General features: G+C 40.6%; 1 long non-coding RNA gene across 1 annotated transcript; it reads left to right on the top strand.

Moving 5' to 3' along the window:
* The first annotated feature begins 7,261 nt into the window (after positions 1–7,261).
* Positions 7,262–15,027, top strand: LOC119056572 (uncharacterized). Its single transcript, XR_005083904.2, has 4 exons — positions 7,262–7,427; positions 12,371–12,561; positions 12,954–13,040; positions 14,200–15,027. It is a non-coding gene; the product is annotated as an uncharacterized LOC119056572 (long non-coding RNA).
* The last annotated feature ends 466 nt before the right edge of the window (positions 15,028–15,493 follow it).

Here is a 15,493-nt window from a genome sequence, read left to right as displayed (position 1 = left end):
TTCCTGAAAGTTTGGGCCCAAAACGTGGATGAGCATTATACATGGGAGCACGTTGTACATGGCAAAATGCACTGATTTTCCCATTGCCAAAGCATAACCAAAAAATTGCTTGCTGCCTAAGAGAAGGGACACTTTGATTGGGAAGAAAAAAAGGGCAAAAATAAAGGAGGAGACCTCTGCCTTCTTAACCACATGCACACAGACTCCACCCCCCGGGGCCGGCAGGACTTGTGAGACAGACTCCTTGTGTGTGCCATGTGTTTTGTGTATTTTACTGCAATTAACGTTCAGAAACAACACAATCCTTCTGCTCAGTTGGAGCAAAAGGAAGAAGACAAATAGCTGTATTCTACATAACCACTCACTTTTCTGCTCCTGGTTCTCAACCCGGAACCTATGTATGAACTTGGATTAGGGAAAAAAATACATCTTTATTATCTTAAGTGCCTCTCAGTGAAAAGTGGCATTGTATTCCATTATAAATGTAGAAAATCAGTATTAACGATACCTGTCATTTGTCACAAATAGAATAGATATTTTCCTATCACACTATGCCTCGAATATCTCCAAGTAGTATTTAGGCTCATCCCTAATTAGAATTCATGGTAGATTGCATCCAACTTTCCTGTCATGAGATGCTTATGCAACACAGCTGGCCAACTATTTGATAATTTCTGTCTCATAGTTTTCGGTTAATAATAGTGAAATCATGTACTTTTGTATTGGTGCCCCAACCATGATTTTGTTTTCCAGTGTTCTATGTCTATAATTCTTGGTTACTTAATCTTGGAAGAAGATTAAACATAAATGTTAAAGTTATACAAATCTAGACAGTTTAATTTTCAATTCTTAATCCTCTGTAGGACAGTACAACTTAATGAGGCATGAAGAGGTCACAGTTCACATGTAGTTAACCTTCACAATGATAAATATTAAAAGCTAACATTGAACTTTAACTTGTCCACATTTTAAATGGTTTATCTTGTTAATTAGTACATGAAAACAGAAGCACATCTATTATGTACCACAAAATTGTTTAATCCTTGACAAAAGTATTTTAACATAATTGGTTTCCTTTTCAATCCTATGTAGTTTATTTTATGCATTAAAAATATTATCCTGAAAAGAGGTTTAGAGGCCTCCTAGGTGGCCCTAAGGTGTCTGCATTGGTGCTGTATTGATGCTGTTATACATTTAGAGGCTTAGAAAACCCCACCTGTTTATTATTGTACAGATCTGCAGGCTGGATGTCCCAAATAGGAGTAATTCAGCCAACACCAAGGTGTCAGCACAGCTATAGCCCCACTGGAGGCTGCAGGAGAGAATGCTTCTTTGCTTTCCCAGCTCAAGAGATGACCACCTTCCTTGGATGGAGCCTCCCAGCCAGCAATGGCATCATGCCAGTATCTGCTTCGATCACTATATCCCCTTCTCTGACCATCCAGTCTCACCCCTTATAAGGACACTTGCAATGATGTCGTGTCCCCACAGATAATCCAGGATAATCTTAATCACATCTATAACGTCCCCTTTGCCATGTAAGATGACATATTCACAGATTCCGGGAATTGAAATGTAAATCTCTTTGCGGGGCTATTTTTCTACCAACTGCAGTGTCCCTAACACAGACACACATACACACACACACACACACACACACACACACAGTTGAGAGCCCCTGTTCTATTTCCTACCACCCTTTCTTCAAGCACAAAGATATCAGTGACATCCTCCACAACTCAAAATAATGTGCCATGCTCGGTAATTTTGTTAAAAGTCTTATTTAGCTAATAGCCACTATTGAGATTTACAGTCGCATTCCAGAGAATAGGACAAAATTGTAATCACAAAATCTGTGACTCAAATAAATCCTGAAACTCAATGGAAAATGATTACATACACAGATCTAAAAAGTTAAAAAGTCTAGATGTATACAAAATTGGCATAATGCATTGAATAAAGCAAGAGAGCATCTCTTTGGGGAAAGGCGTCTCTCTCGATCTCCCTGAGGCACCAACATAGAAGCTTCGGTGAACAACTCAGAAGTCTCTTCTCCCCCCCAAACAAGAGGACACCTGGGCAACCTGTCCTTAAATCAGGATCCAAGCTGAGCAACAACAGCAGCATTGCAAAAACAGTAGTTAGAAGAGTTCAATTCTATTTTTTTTTAATTTTATTACATTTCTCTCAACTTGTGATGCAATGCTGGAAAATTCATGCAATGGTCATCCCCTCACACATGTGCACGCTCTCACTCTCCTACTCTTTGTTTGCCAAATAAATGCTGATAAGCTTTTATTTGTTTGTTTTGTTTTTTAATTTTTTATTTGTAATATATTTTATTAATTATGTCATTACAGTTGTTCTATTTCCCCACCTTCATTCCCCTCCACTCTGCACACCCCCGCCCCCACTGTTCCCCCCCTTTAGTTTATGACCATGTGTCTCAAGTTCTTTAGATTCTATATTTCCCCTACTATTCTTGCCCTCCCCCTATTTATTTTCTACCTACCATCTATAAGAAAAAGAAGATAACAAAGATGAACAGTGAAAGGACAGGAAACTCACAGTTATTAACAACCACACCTAAAACAAAAGCAAACTAAGAGGACAGCTAGATCAGGAGCAGAACCATAGAAATGAAGATCACATGGAGGGTTAGCAACAGGGGAATGGGAGAATATTGATAAACTTATCTGATATTCTTAGATGCTTAAAAACCTTTTTAGAAAAATATAAGTACCTCACCACATTTATTGGACAGCCCTAGATGTTCAGAAACCTAAAAACTAGTGTAAGTACATTCTCAAGTGTTTGGAGCCATCTGACCAGCTGCGGTTAATGTCATCTCTTCTCCCACGCCTACTCTGTCTTATCTGCCCAGGAAAGGTCAGAATGTCTGTGACCTTCCAACAGCCCCTAATTTGACAGTGCGAAGTACTTCCTCCTAGTTCTTTAATGTCGCACTGACAGGCTCTGTTGGGTTCTTTCAAAACCATCTGAATCCACAACGTAGTTAAAATTGCAAGTTACTTCACATCCTCTTAGCAAGTAGTGGTGACAACCTTCAAAAAATAAGAATTAACGTGAATTATTTTAACCATGTAATTCATTGATTTACATGGTTTTAAAGCTCCAAACTATTTATGTAAAGTAGATCTTAATTTTACTGTTGGATTGTAATAAAAATTCATTTTTATAATTACATAAAGGTAAATATGATGTATATGTACATCATCTATGTGTACATGAAAACGTCAGATTTTTTTAAAAGCCCCAACTGGCAGAAATGTCTCCACTCCCTGATACACACAGTTATAAAGCTGTGGCTCAAACAGGCAAGGTTTTCAGATACTTTTCACCTTGTTGCTTTTTTATTACAAAGCTCCTTCAGAATTTGTTTTATTCTAAAATAAAAATTCCATTATTATTCTTAAATTAAAATCACTTCAGAGAAAAAAACCTTCTCCAGATATTCTTTAACACTTTTGTAGAGTCACAGCTTCCTAATCAAACTTGAAACCTTCTAGAATCCAACAGAGTTTAACAGCCAATTTTTGTTCATTCCCTCATTTACATACAAATTCTTTTTTCCTACTTAAATGCCATCAAGTTATCTCAAATTAGTGATGAGGTGGGAAAATAGAAAGAGTGGAATATTGTAAGAGATAAAATAATTATTGCTTTGCCATCCAGGATGGCTCCTCATCTCTGGTACTGCGCTGTTAAACAAAGGGAGCTCAGAAGGGACCCCTCAGCCTGCCTGGTGCCTGCTGAAGTCATGCATTTGGAATTCTCTCCTGCATAACTTTCTACAGGCAGCATCACATCATGAGCACTATTGTGTATAATTTCGCTCCACCAGGTTAAATATTAGAGTTCATTTGCTTCTATTATTCCTGACTAGGAGAAAAGTTCAAAGGAAGGTGGAGAGCTGGTGGGGTATAATGGGGGCCAGAAAGTGCTGAGCTCTGGTGAACCATTACCTCAACCACCCAGTTGTGGGATCTCAAGTAAATCATCACCTTGGGACCTCAAAAACCTCCTCAGGCCCTTGCCTTCCCCTGCCCCTGACCCCATGCCACAATCCAGGGTTCTTAAAAACCATTATACGCAGATTTCACTTTTTTACTCTAGTCAGATATGTCATTTCTCAAATATTTTAACAAATCTTAAAACAAGAATTAGAGTAAAACAGCTCAAATAGCATCAATATTGATACAGGGTGCAGCCGGGGGGGGGGGTGCAAAAAAAAGATTTGGAATGGTGTCCAGAATTCAGTGTATAGAAATATTGCAGAGACATATAAGATGTCCAGGGGGAAGGGACCAATACAGCCAGGGCCATTGAGAGCTGTTTTGCATAGCAATAGTTTTGCAGCTAACCTCTGGATTGGTCATTTAACATATCTATAACCTTTAACTGGTTTCATAGATATGTTAAATAGCTGTGGCCAAGTTTTGAGCCAGGGAGAAGGGAGTGGACTTGGGCTCAGGATGAAACTAGGGGCTGCGCTCCTGAGTGAGAAGGCCTGTATGAGAGCTTGGAAAAGATGGGCTCCAGGACATGAGGGGATAACTGCCCAGGTGAAAGGGAAAATCACGCAGCTTTGCCAGAATGGAGATCCCTGCAGCCAGGTGAAGAAGAAAGACAACGCGCTTTTGGTGGAGCGTGAACCCCTGCAGCTTTGGTAGAAGAGGCCCACGCGGCTTTGGGATGCCCCTTTGGCCACGTGGCCTGGAAAAGCAGGAGAGACTTTGACTGTAACTGGGTACAAAGAACTCTTGCCAGTGGACCATGAGAGGGTACCACAGTACTTTGGATTAACTCGAGAGCCTGCACAGCGACACAGCTAATGGCACCGCACCGGCGGCCTGAAAAAGGGACGTGGGCTCTTGATTTACGGTACCCGGAGTTGGGACAGTGGGAGAAGGGAGCTGTGTGGGTGTAGGTGTATACCCTAAAGGACTTTGATATTTTAGTGGAGACATTAAGCCTAAATAGCATTAAATAAACATTTTGTTTCCTTTTCACAAATCTCTGGCATTGAGAGATGTCTTTCCAATTGGTGGCGGACAGAAGAGCCCCGTAGATACTAGTATTCTGTCCTTGGAAGGGGCCCCTGTTGTTCTGTAGCAGTTTTGGGCATCCCTAGGTGGGCCAAACATTGTATTGCCCCTCCCTCGAAGCTCTTGTTCGGTAACAATATGACAAATACCTTTTTGTTTAAATTTTATTTAAAAATGTAGAGAAAGGTGGGAAATCCATTCTCTTAACAGCCAAAACCAGGTGTCCTCACTGGAGACAAATGTGCCCTAAGAACACTGGTAACACTCCACAAGACACTGCTGTAAGTGAAACTGTGCATCGTTAGCTAGAAAACAGAAAATTTGCTAGATACTGTAGCAAGGGGATCAGATAGAAGAAAGAAAAGAAATAATGGGGTATGAAGCCAAGAGAAAAATAACAGAGCATGACTGGTAGGTGACTGCTCCCCAAATCACACATAATTACTAAATTATTAAAGCCTGTTGGGAGTGAGCCTTCTGGGGGGGTCACTGAGAAACTAGCCTTTGCCTCTAAGCCAGAGACCAGCAAACTTTCTTCTAAGACAGCCAAATACCATAGATTTTAGGTTTTCAAGGTCATTTGGTCTACATCACAACAGCTGGGCACTGCCATTGTTTTAGGCCATAATGTCAATGAATGGCTGTGGCCTGTGTTTGTTCAAATAAAGCTTTATTTTTGGACACTGATGTGAAATTCTATATCACTTTCATATTTTAAAAATATTGTTTTTCTTTTAATTTTTTCCAACCATCAGAAAATGTAAAATCCATTTGTCTCTCATGGGCCATACATAGACAGGAATAGGCCAGACACATCCTCTGAGACCTGGTCATAGTTTGCCAAGTCTCGCTCCAGCCCCGAGTGGGAGGCAGAGGAAACAAAACAGCACTTCTCTAGGTGATGAGAACGTGACCTTAGACATTCAGCAATTTAGGGAGAGTCCAAAAACATTACTGGCTGGGGAAGTAAATGAATTTAATCTGATCCTCAATGAATCTGAATTTAATCAGATCCTCAAGAAGTAGCTGGACCCAATGACACTTTAGATTACAGGTTGAATAGATTGGAAGAGTTGGCCAAGTGCATTAATCCAAACTCTGTAAACAACTCAAAATAACTTTAGCTTGCATGAGAAAAAAAATAGTGAGGTGGAATTAGTGTAAGGACACAGGTGTGTCTCACTGAAAACAAGTATAGGAAAGTATAAAGTGAATCCCTACATTTTCAGAACATAAGTCCTTTGGAAATACAATGACAAAAGCCTTGAGGAATGAGTTGAATTTGGAAGTCATAAGAGAACGATTTCAGGGAAGAGGAACAGCTTGTGTGAAGGCACAGAATCAAGAATAACTTCGATGTGCTGTGAATTACTGCAGAGAAATGAGGCCATGAGAAAGGAAATCAAGTGGAAGCCTGCCCGTGGAGAACCAGTGCTCTGAACCCCTACCCCTGCTTCAAGGCAGGGTCACAGCTGAGGCAAGAACACTGAGGAACAAGCAGATATGCCAAGGAGCACTCAGATGCTCCCAGGGAATACAACAGACGCAGAAACTACCGAGGCCCCACGAGCCCAAGGAGTAGAGTGAAGAGCCATCCACCGAGATCATAAAACTCCAGAAGCAGGAGGCTAGGCCTACGGCAAAGGCTGGGGCCAGCAGCCAAACAGAAAAACGTTAGAATGACTGACTTCCGGGAGGACAGGTCCATGCTCTTCTTTCTTTACCTGCTCGCCTCATCCACCACCAAAGAGAAAGAGAAGTTCTAGTTGTAGTCAAAGTGAAAAAGGACTCCAAGGGTACATGAGGGCGGAAATAAGGGGGTAGATTATCTCAGGACACAGGAAACCTTGACAGGAAGCACTGAGGTAAACAATCTTCTGGCCTCTGGCCCCTCTGTACCCTTGTGGATGGCTGCTCCCTCTGGGAAGTGCTCTCTGAGTGGCAGGCGTGGAGAGAGCTGCTCTTTGCACGGGACATTCCCTGGTTGGGAACACCTGATGGAACTTCTCATGGGTTTTTCTTCCCATGCCCTCTTGCATCCTCAGAGCGATATGACTGTTCCAGAATCTGAGGGCTTAGGTCTCTTAGAAGTGGAGGCTTAGAAGAGAGGGCAGGAGCGGCCCTGCCAACTCTCGCAAGGTTCTCTCACCAGGAGGGGAGGGGTGTGCAGTGAAGCCCTGCCTTCCAGTTAAAGAGGTGCCCTTTGCTGGAGTATCCTCCAAACACTTTCTCTCCTTGAGGGACCCATGGGGAGTGGCTGAGCTAGAGTTGGATGCCCAGTGGACAATTCAGGGATTTAACACCTGAATCAAATTGATTTGCACCAGAGACAAGTGAGGAGTCCATGACAGAGGCCAGGTTGGTATTCTGAGGCCTGTGGCGGGCAGTGGGTGTGAGCAGGGGTACAGCGCACAAGTGTGGTGGAAGGTCCAAGGGCACAGTAGTGAGGGAAGGGAGGAAATGGGCTGGGGAAACAAGCTCACTCTGCTCAAAAGAGGGTATTTCCCTTTTAAAAGATGCAATAGGTAATTTTGGTGCTGTACCCTAAGGCCTGGAAAAGAAAGACAAGCTTCCCAGACTGGTCCTCAGAAAACAGTGCAAGTCTGTTTCCATGGAGTGCCTTAGGGAGGGGCCTCTCTAGACACCCATCTGATGGAAAACACAGCATCTGTGCCGGCACCAACAGGACAAAAATAACCAGGACCGCCAATCCTCCTTCCTTTGATTACAAACCGATCATTAGGTGGAGAGGGGGAGCCGTTTGTGCTCACCTGAGATTACACAGTTAGACACAGTCTGGGAAGTTTTATGCTTTTCTCCAAGGCAGCCACAGGATGAAGAGCAGAGAAATGAGAAAGACCGACACGGGACAGTGCTCTGCTGGCATCAGCCACTCGCGTGCTCTGTGAGGCGTTTAGAATGCAGAGTTAGTTGGTTTCGCTGGTTTGACTCCTATGAGCAGGGCATCTCTGAGGTGGTCATAGACCCATAGGAATGTGACAGCCCTGATTAATATTCCTGAAAAAAATACCAGTTGTGGATTATGCTCAATGAAACTGTCAATGCTGATGAAAATGCAAAAGAAAAAGTCGTTGTGTGAACAAACAAAAATAACAAACAAAAACTCATAGACACAGACAATAGTATGGTGGTTACCAGAGAAAAGGGGGGTGGAGGAGGTAGTAAAGTGCTCCGGCCCGCGGAGCAATCAACTGGGGCTCGACCACCTACCTAGAACAAATGAGTTGGGGGGACAAGAGGCGCGAAGAATGGCAGCAAGACAAAAGATTCTGATCAAGCTGCAAACTTTATTTTTCCGAACTGGGTATATATATAGGGGGAGGGAGAGGAAGGAGATTAGGTTGCTTGCTATTGGCTAGCTTGAGGCAAAGAAGGGCCCGCTTATTGATTACTTGGGTGCAACTGGTACTCGTGGACACCTCATGTGCCTGTAGCTGATTGGCTTGTGGAGCGCATGCACACCTCATGTACCTGTAGCCGATTGGCTTGTGGAGCGCACAGGTTCCTGTAATCAATGCAATGTTTTTAGCTAGAAGCCAGGTGTAAGGTTCCCAACAGTAAAGGGTAAAGGGGGGCAAATGTGATGGAATAAGATTTGACTTTGGGTGGTGGACAGTACGATATACGGACCATGCATCACAGAAGTGTGCACTTGAAAACTACATGATCTTATGAACCAACGTCACCCCAAAAAATTAACAAAAAGAAAAGTCATTGTGAGTCTTCTAAATGTCTGATTCACCTGCTAAAGGCAAAGAACAATGAACAAGGTGTTCTGTCTTTTTTATCTGACAATTTGGATATGCCGTCAGTTATTCTCAAACTAAAGGACAGGAAACAAGCTTACCAATGACATCCTTCCGAACAACCTTGAAAGCCATTGGTTTGAGAGCCATTTTAAGGAATAGTGATGTTTCCTGAAACCAGTTTAATGTGGTTTTGTTTCTGAAAATATGCTCTATACAATCACTGTTCAGTGCCTACTCATTTTCTTATCTACAGTTACATAAATATCATCCGTTGGACAAAGACTCTGTTATACATATGTGTGTAAACACACTGACAAAGACTCAGTTCCTCTCTTCAAGGAATTTACAAGTGGTTGGTGATGATTATTGTTCATTGTTACTCTAATTATTCGGTATTATATTAAATCAGATACCATTTCTGAAGTTATTTTTTCAGTCAAATCTCTTAAGAACTCATTTTAGAGATAGAAAAATCTTTTCAGAAAAAAATAACATTGGGAATTTTGAAAAACACAAAGAAATCAAGAAGCGACAAGAGTTCTTAGACCTAAACTACACTCCTTATCACCACTGTAAACCTTCAGATTTGAGGTAGAGAACACTTAGAGTAAAAACCATGGTGAAGCCAGACTTTTCCATCAAATCACTTTAATTATAATAATTATAATCATAATTCCAAAAATGTTTCTTTAGCTACTAACGAAGAGCTGGTTCTATCTGTAACCTAACATTACTACCTTAACTATATTCTCTCTTTTAGAAGGGCTACATGTTTTGTTGGGAACCAGCCTTTTTCCTAATATTATATAATTAAATACTTATATTTAATGTGTTGCTATGGTTTTCAATAAAACAATAAAATTAATTTTAGTTCAAGGAGCTGTGATAAATTCTGAGCCTTTGCAAAAGTGGTTGACCATAATACGTAGAAGAAAAAAAGCTAGCTTTAAAAAGATTGAAAGTTAGAGATCCAGACTACTTAACCATCACGTTGGGAATATTACCCCATCTCTTCTTCCCCAGTATGCAAATTTATCTTCCAAATCAGAGAGAAAAAAATAGTGATCAAGTATTTAAGGATTATGTTTCTTTTCTTTGAAGTAATTGGGAGAGAACTGGAAAGAAGTGAGAGGAAAATGGTTTACAACAAAAAAAAGACACAGCATTTCACTCAAAATGTATTCATCATAATGTTTGTCCCTGGACCTGCTTTTCAAGGAGGTGTTGTTTGCTCACGATGAAGAAAACATTTCCTGGCAAGGAGAGGACCACCTTCTCATCGTTCACCTCTGGCCATGCCCCTAAATTCTACCTGCTAACCTGGGCATTAATTAACAGGAAAATGATTCAATAGTCCTTCGAACTCAATATATACAAACCTTAGCCATTTTCCCTAACAAAGTCAAACTCCTCACATGCTGAACACCTCATCTAACAGATTATCATTCCCAGTACCACAAGCTAGAACACTAAGGGTTAGTTTTAAATCTTCACATTTTCTCTCTTACCTCTGTTGTGTCAAGCCCTGCCTTAAATCCACCTTCTCATCTGTCTTACTGCCCTTTCCCTAATTTAACTCCCCATAAACTTGGTGGTGAACTGATGAAAACAGTCAATGTCTCTTCCAATCTCTTTTCTCCATCCCCCATAAGTCCTTTGCACTAACACAAGAGTTATCTCCTAAAACACATGAAGATATGGTTGTGTCTCAATATCCTTCTTGAAAATCTCAGCTGAAAAATACTGCCGAGCTCTTCTGAGTGGCGTTCAAGGCCCTTATAATCTGGCACTGTTTAACATAGAGGGTGTACTTCAATGTATGCATCCAGTCACCTCCTGCTACACTGAACTTGTCCTTCCGAAGCTATCAAGATGTTCATACTGCCGAACCTTTATCTCGCTGGTCCTTGTGCAGAGAATGCTCTTTTGCTCACACTACATGCCCAGACTACACAAGTCTGGAATCTCTGGTTGGAAACCAGAAGAGTAGGGGCTTGTGGAAAACCAGCCCTGGAAGCAAAAGCAGGTGGGAAGACATGATGTGGTCAAATATGGGCAAAGTTTAAGATTATATGACAAAGCTGAAAGCACAAGGGCCTTAAAATCTAAAGGGGGCAAACCCAGGTGCAAAAGTGAAAAAATGTAATAAGGAAAAAAATCAGGCTTCCTGTACCAGGTATTTAATCTATCTATAAAATGGTGCTGGACAGAGATTCTTGGCTTGGTGCTTCTTTGGAGGATTCAAGACTCAACTTTCATGGATTTTCTCACAAGCACAGACTTTATAAGGCTAGAATCCAACACACTGTAACAGTACAGCCTGTTCATAGCAGGTGCGTATTAGCAAATGTCACTTGCCTAGAAAATAAGAAACTATTTCTTTTAGATCAACTAATAGGTTGGGTTCAAATGTTTTAGGTAGCATTTTTTTGTACTGTTCTCTCTTTGGCATACTTCCTAACTTTAAGATTTTGTTAATAAAAGGCTTTACTGACATGCAAGGGAGAGCTAAAAACAGCACATGCAATTTTATATAACCAGGCTTATCCTAGCATGTCAGGTCACCTTAATCCTTCAGTGAGTAAGGACTAGCTGAACTTTGAGGTATTTCCATTCATTATAGTCTTATTTCTTGAATGTCTGAGGTATCTGTGACCGAGAGCCAATTACCATTGCCGGCCATTAATCATCCCTGTTGCTGAATGCCAAGAACTGGAGTGAATCTGCTTATACTGTGTTACCTGAGTTTCTCTACAACATGCACACAAATGAATAGCTGGCCCCACAAGGAAAGGCCAGTCTTATGTGGGCTCTGAATTAGCTGCACATAAAGCTTCACAAAAAGTGCCTGCCAACAAAATGTGGTATTTTATGTAATTTGTTTGTAACTTTTCCATGTTTTAGCAATAAAGCATAATTCAAATACCATGTATAATATTTTATATTTCATAACATACATACATTTGAAAACTAGTTAAAGTTTTCACTGTATCAAAAGATCAGTTATGAAAGTGTTTTTAAAAAGTTGATGTGTATCAAAAACTGCAGCTGTCATGTGGTCAATGAGCTCATATTTTAAGTTTAATCAATATAAAGTATATGTATTCCAAAATAAATACTGCCTCCTATATGGAAGAATGTTTTTATTTTTAATAAAGAACTATGTTAGTCAAGTGAATCTAGGCTTTTGTACTTTCATAGAACCCTAGAAGACAGAGTCACGGTGGAAAGGAAATACTATTTGCTCAAAATGAACCTCAAAAATTATAAAAACTAATTTTATCTACAAATGGATAAAAAATTATATGATATGGAGTTTGGCTTAATAATGGAAGACTGTCCCGATAGTCAGATGTCCTGAAATAGAATGCAGTACCTTGGCAAAGAGAATAAGTAGAATCAAAGAAACGTAGAGAAGTTGAAGCTTGGGTAGTTGAAATGAACCTAAGTTCCCTGTGCGGAAATGAATGACTTCTACGAAAGTAGATTCCTAAAATTTAAATTTAGGTGTTGCCTGTAATTTAATTTTAGGTGTCATCATCTCCTCCATTATTTGAAATATTTAACAAAGACAACTATATAGAGAATTCTGGAGGCTGAAGAACCTGAACAGTGCCACCCTCCCACCAGGACAACAGGATGCGGAGGAAGGGACCTCACGTGGACAAGCAGAATGCAGAGTGGAAATGAAGACTTCAGAGGTGATAGAAACTAAAAAGAATGTAAGTTTCCCAGAATTCATAAGAGAGATAGGAGCTAATCACAAAAGGGAAGATTTAAACCAAAATTTCTGTGGATTGCAGAAGACATTATAAGCCCTGAGTATACCTCAGTTACCACTTATTTATCCAAAATTTACTGAGCACCTGCTATGTGCCAGGCACTCTTCTCTGGGCTGGGGGGAGAAGATACACAGCAAGTGATCACAATGGCTAGGGTACATGAGTGGGGGAGCATAGTAGGAGATGGAGCTGGAGAGTTAACAGGGGCAGATGATAGGCCCTGTCGGCCACCGAAAGGACTTGGTTGGCGAGATGGGAACTGCTGAGTGAGAAAGGAAGCCGTTGGTGAGTTTTAAACGGAGGAGTAACATGACCTGACTAACATTTTACAGGACTTCTACCCTAGGTGTTTAAAACAGTCTCAAGAGAACGAGGGGAGAAACAGGCAGACCACTTTGAAGGCCACGAAAATCCTCCAGGTGAGAGAGATGGTGGAGAGATGGGGGAGAGATGGGCGTTCGCAGAGGAGGTGGTGAGAAATGATGGCGTGTGGGCGCATTTTGAAGGTGAAAGGTCAGGGTTTGGCGACATATCAGAGGTAGGGTGCAAGAGGAAGAGAACATTCAGGGATGTTTCTAGGGTTTTCAGTGCAAGCAGCTGCAACAATGAAAATCAATTCAGATTTCTGAACCTGAGGCTTTTTACCCAACCTTTAAACTCTAGAGAGAGACAGAACTGAATTGTACATGACCATTAGCGACCATTAGACTACCCAAGAATTTTCCAGCCACGTTCAGCCTGTTTTCTTCTCCATTCTCATCCTGAAACATGAAAGAAAGGCGAGCTTTCTCGATTTTCAGCCTGCTAACAGGCTCAACGGTATTTCACCAGTACCCGAAGTGCCAATAAGAACATTTCGCATGTGTTTTCATTAAGTATAACTAATATCTTATTTTGATTTTAAGTAACTTTTGAGTAGATTTTCATTATTTGCAATTTTCTCATTTGGAGAAAAGCTGCCTCTAGTTATGAACAGTCTATAAATTGCCAAGCTCCTTGGACAATGATTAAGGCAGCCCTGTAAACATGACCCCAAGTCTGATCCCGAGTGGATCAGCCATTAATTCTGGTGGAGAGAGAAAAGGGGACAGGAGAAAGTTGGAAACAGGAGATTGGAGCTAATTTTTTGCTGTGTAAGTCCATCCACCCAGGACATACTAATCTCTGGGCCTGTTTTTTCCAATTTGTAAACTTAAAAGTGAAAAAATGTATCACAGGTTTGATGTGGAAAAAAGTCATATTTTGCAAATGAAAGCATTTAACAAAAATACTTTGATATTACCAATGTTTGGGGTATTGAGGGTGGTGAAAAGTAGGTATACAGTTGTCCATATGGAAAGCAATACAGTAATTAGTAAATGAGAATATAAGAATAAACTGTTTCACACATTCACAACTGTGAACCTACTTTTGCTCCACCCTGTGCTTTCCTTTCACCAAGCAATAAAAGTGAAATGCAGCCAGAGAAAAGCAATCGTGACTGCTGGCCAGCTTCTACCTGACCAAGCACTAGGATGTGCTTCCTTTTTGAGAAATATGCCCATTTTTAACCATGATTAAATCCTACGGCTCCCACAGGGTTGTACTCAGAATCACGTGGTACAGCGTCCACTCTCTCCCTCAGGAAGATGGGTGAAGGACTTGCCTACAGACTCGGCCAGTCTCCTACCAGCTGCACCTCTACCCCCACATGCAGGAGAAAGCTAAGACCCAATACTAAGCCCTAACTCCTATATATAAAATTGCCTGAGTTATGTTCCATTTCTTACTAATTTTTTAAAGAAAGTGACAGAAAGCATACATCTGCAGCTTTCAAGGCAAAGACAAAAGAAGATTTACATTCCTGCTTGATACCATAGGGTGTAATAAAATCCAAGAATATTTCAGACTTCTGTTGTTGGTATTTACAGAAATTTTATATTTCTCAGTTTTGTGGTCTGTCATATAGAAACAGAACAAAGTAAAGAGTAAGATTTCTGCTGGAGGAATGAAAATACAGCAGAAATTGTTTCTTCTGTATGGTAAATGTTATCTGTGTAATTAAAACTTCTTTCATGTAAATTATGAAGACAAAAGATCAGTTATTTTGCCATGGGGGATTCAGAATGAATCTATCCTTCTACACCCAAAATTATTAACCCTTCCACTTAGCATACTACCTGACCCTAATACAGAATTATCTAGAAATTTTGCAATTCTGTAGGTTGTGTTTTTTAAAGATTCTGAAACCTCAGTTCTCTATCTTGAGATGGTTTTAATGAGCCCTTTAATTAGAAGCAGGAAAATGATCTTAATATTAGACTCTAAAATAATTATTAAATTCCCTTCCAATGTGTAAATTGTATGGCTTTCTGCTTTGTTTTAAAATAAAATGTAGCTGATTATCACAGCTAAATTTTATTAGAATTTTTCTGAAAAAGAATATTTCTAAACTCCTAAAATTTCTCAACTTCTAAAAAAACTATAGTTGGAATTAAGTTGGGTTATTTTTTGTCAATTCAATGAAAATGGTTATTTACCTCTTTCAAAATATATTGATCATTAATACATACAACATCAGTCTACTTTTTGAGTTGGATGCTTCTGGCTACACATAATAGAAAATCTGACTCGAAGTGGTTTCATCATATTCATTGTTTGTTAACAAACTGCTGGGCGAGGTGGTCCCCTGGCTGCGCCATGACGACACGAGGACCAGACCCACCACCAAGGCTGTATCCTCGGTCCTGACTTTTCACACTCACATTGGCCACAGCCAGTTGACTGCTTCTGCACATAAACCCCAAACTCAGAGGGAATGTTTCCTCTCAGCCCTCTGTCCTTCCAGGCTGGACAGTCTCTCCTAGAAGCTCCAGAAGTCTTCTCCTTTCAT

This window comes from Artibeus jamaicensis, unplaced genomic scaffold, assembly GCF_021234435.1.
Source record: "Artibeus jamaicensis isolate MK-2021 breed Jamaican fruit bat unplaced genomic scaffold, CSHL_Jam_final scaffold_537, whole genome shotgun sequence".
NCBI lineage: Eukaryota > Metazoa > Chordata > Mammalia > Chiroptera > Phyllostomidae > Artibeus > Artibeus jamaicensis.
Note: the sequence above shows the minus strand (reverse complement) of the source record. Positions and strands in the feature narration are given on the sequence as shown.